The sequence below is a fragment of the Ruditapes philippinarum genome, unplaced genomic scaffold (genome assembly GCF_026571515.1).
Source record: "Ruditapes philippinarum isolate M1 unplaced genomic scaffold, ASM2657151v2 ctg2745_1_1_1_1, whole genome shotgun sequence".
Taxonomy (NCBI): domain Eukaryota; kingdom Metazoa; phylum Mollusca; class Bivalvia; order Venerida; family Veneridae; genus Ruditapes; species Ruditapes philippinarum.
Genome location: NW_026855150.1, coordinates 34,746 through 38,605, shown reverse-complemented (window position 1 = coordinate 38,605; position 3,860 = coordinate 34,746).

Genomic DNA, 3,860 nt, shown 5'->3' with positions numbered 1-3,860 from the left:
TGATGACGACCGTATATTTTCCGCTTTCTTTATAATTCGGATTTCCCGAGAAATCTATTTTTAGCCATGCAATCAAATTGGTTTTTACATAGCCATAGAAGAAGTGTCAAAATACCATTATCCGTGGAAGTTAAACAAATTGTTGATATTTGTTAGAAAAAAAACATGTTAAAGTAATTTCTAACAAAATAGAGTCAATTTTAATGGCCAGTTTACCTGTCGGCTATATGGACAAGGCCATGTTTGTTCTCGAAATCGTGAGAACTACCTACTCAGCATTGGTTTACCCAGAGTAAAAATTAGAAACCACAAAGCTTTCAAAATTATGAAAGTTTGCCGATGATTGGTTAAGTGACACGTCACCAGAAATGATTTCGTATTGGGTCACGGTCAGATCTAAAAGTGGTGCGATATTTAGAGCTGATTTTAATCAGATTGTTTTTTGATGCTTACAAAAAAAGAGAAACGTTTTCCCTCAAATGCGTCATATTTCTTTTTCCGCTCAGTACTTAAGGAGCTAAATCTATTGCCTTTTTTATCTAATTCTGTACAGTATCATTTGCCAAACTCTTATATAGTAGACTTACTATTTGCTCCGCTGTGATTTAACTATTATTTAATATGCATGTTAATACTTGCTAATTCTTGTTCCGCTTTATGTTTGGTAACTTATATAAGATATTAACAACATTGCATGATATTGATAATTTCAGATGGAAGTTTTCTGTAAGAAGTTGTAAAGATGACCCGTACTCCATGGGCTTGGAAGGTAACGAGTTGTTTTCCTACGTAATGGTAGAATGTATAGTTTTCTCCGAACCACCAGATGATATTGATGTTTCAGAGTTAAATTGTAGGGGGTTAATTATCCAACCTCCTGGCAAGTGTGCAGAACGTTACGATACCGAACTTGGGCAACTGTGTGACAACAATATGTGTACGTTGTGAATTATTTAATTTAAGAAATATAATAATATTATTTAGTATTCAAGGTTTCAAGGTGTTACACGTTTAACTAGAAGTCAACGAATGAGGACGCAATAATTGTTAATATTTTGGAAATTATCCCCGTGCAATGATTTAGATTAAAATACTTTCAAAATAATAAATTCATTGGCCATGATTATAAACTAAAAATTAACGATAAATGTAGTATAAATGGAAGCGTCCTTTTGCCGATTAATAGTACTCTATAAAAAGACTTACTCCTACTTAGCAGATTAAAACGCCTAATGAGGACTTTGTAAAACATACGTAGATGAAGGAAAAGCCTATTTTGGTATTATATTAAGAAATCCAACGTAGAAAATAAAATATATATGAGTGGTAATGGAATGTGCAAGTAACCGTCCCCGCCCCCTAGCACCGGCTTAAGCAGAATTCAACATTACCATGAACTGGTAAATTTAGGAATTTTGAAGCATCCGCAGATGTGTTCATGGATGGGGGTTATCATGGAACCTTCAATGTGACACGTTAGTGCCATTCCATGAAAAGCGGCTTGTGGTCCCCAAGTAAGAAATGCATTTGCCCTTAACCGAAAACAATGGGCGGAACTAAATAAAATGGAAATTTGAAAGGAGATAAAAGGTTATGAAGCCTGCATATCACAGATAAAAGACAAATCTTAAAGGTACGGTATATGCTGTGATTCAACAGTATTCAAGTTAGGAATACTGATACCACCCAACAAGAAATTATTTTAATGGAAAGATCTAAAAGGAAATACCTATAATACCACGAGCACCACAATTATGTCGTGCTGAATGACTTTAAGGACCGGAAAATAACATCCCTGATGTTAACCTTCACGGAAGAGAAAAACATTATGGAGAAAAGTGATCCATAGGAAGCATTAATCACAACAGAATCACATAAACATTGCATACTCAGGTTGATTGAGTCTGCACATGAGGGATAATGAAAAAGTACGACTTCCGTCATGACCCTCGAACCGGCTTGAGTGGTTCTTAATTTTAACACTTAATAGTGCTGGAATCAATGATCCCGAGGGACATGAAAATATAACAATGCTGAAGTGAAGTACGGGTCAACTTTTTACAGCTGCATTACGACACTTTACATGTTTAAAAATCTAGGAAAAAAGTGATCCAACGGTAGAATTTATAACAAAAAAAACGACATGAAAATTGAAGATTCGGTTTGATTGAGGGTTAATGAAAAAATGCAACATCCCTCACGCTCCCTAGCACCGACTTGAACGGTACTCAAACGCTATACTCAATTTTCAACTCTCAAAAGTGTTGGTGACAAGAATCCCGAAGGACCAGAAAAATGTAACAATGCTGAAGTGAAGTACGGGGCAACTTTTTACAACTGCCTCACAGCATTTGAGCCGAACAAGGAGTTTATATCGTATAAAATTTAAACCACTTATAAGGCTTTTTATATCCAACGTAATAAAGTCCTACCTCAAAGCTATAACCTCATAAAAAGACCTTTCTCTCTCCTTCTTAGGAGATAAGTAATCCGAATTAGAATTTTAATCTCCTTGGTAGGAATTATAAACTTATGATTTTTTAGGAGACATTCTTGTTTTTAGCACATTATGAATAAGCACCAGGGCGCTTCCGTAATTATGTTTTCGTTAGGTTTCTAAGATGACCGGTTTTAAATAGCGCTCTAAATCTGAAATACCTTACTATACTATTACTTAATGATAACTATATATGGATGAGGTAAACATCCAAATGTATAGACCTAACATAAGCGAAATTAATCTGTTTAATTATATTTTGTACTCTAATACGCCCTACTAAGCCGACGACATATACAAACATTACGTAGTTTTCTTTCGCCATGTTTACCCTTCGTAAAGGCCGCGACCTGACCTTTTAACTGAATCAACTTTTTAACAGAAAAAAATTTTTTTATAATACTAATTTTATTTTTAAAGAAAATTTAGTATTTGTCAAAAATTTAAAGTGAACTATTGAGACAGTCTATAAACCCCCAAATACTGAACCCTTTTTAAAAACATACAACAATCCCCTTTTTTACCCCTTTTAATAAATTTAAAAACTTTAAAGACAACTTTTATTGATTAAATGCAAATGATTAAAGGAAACGATATGAAACGATTAATAAGTTTAAAATAATTACACCATATTTTTACTCCATCTAATATCGCTTTTTAAACACTTCATTTTAACATGCAAATGAATTTGTCTTGGTTCACACAAATGAATTATCACATTTTTATTTATTGTAATGCAAACCTGACATTATAAACCAATTCATTTTAAAATTATTGTTATATTAACACTTTACTTTCATTGTGATAAACTCAAAATACGGTTATATTTTTGGCTTTAGGCCTTACATGACGAAAAAGTAACACATTCAATTTGTTTATCTATTTTCTATAAACTATTTTGAATTGAAAAAAAAAAATCTCAGACTGTGCAAAAACACCTTGGTTTTTCCAGAGTTCTTTCGAAAAAAATGGCAACACTTATAAAAGGTAAGAAAATATCAGATTTTACATGAATTGTAACAGAATTCTAAATAATTGTCAATTTATTTTTCAGTACCTACAGTCGTTCAGAGAAGAACTGTCTCGAAAAATTTGTTTTGCCTATTATGCATCGTACCGGAAGACTACACCATTCTTGACATATGCCCTAAGGAGGGTCCGGGTGTGTTTGTCTCTCTGAATTATATACTAAATCTCGATCTAAATGCTTATGGCGAGGATGATGACAACTACCCTAACACATTTATTGATCTGAATGAAAGGTGTGGTGAAAATGAAATCAGAGATACATTCTTTGTAAGTCCATAAATTTTGTCAACACAAACATCTTAAATGCCAAATACTGCTTCTTTGGTGAAATTTT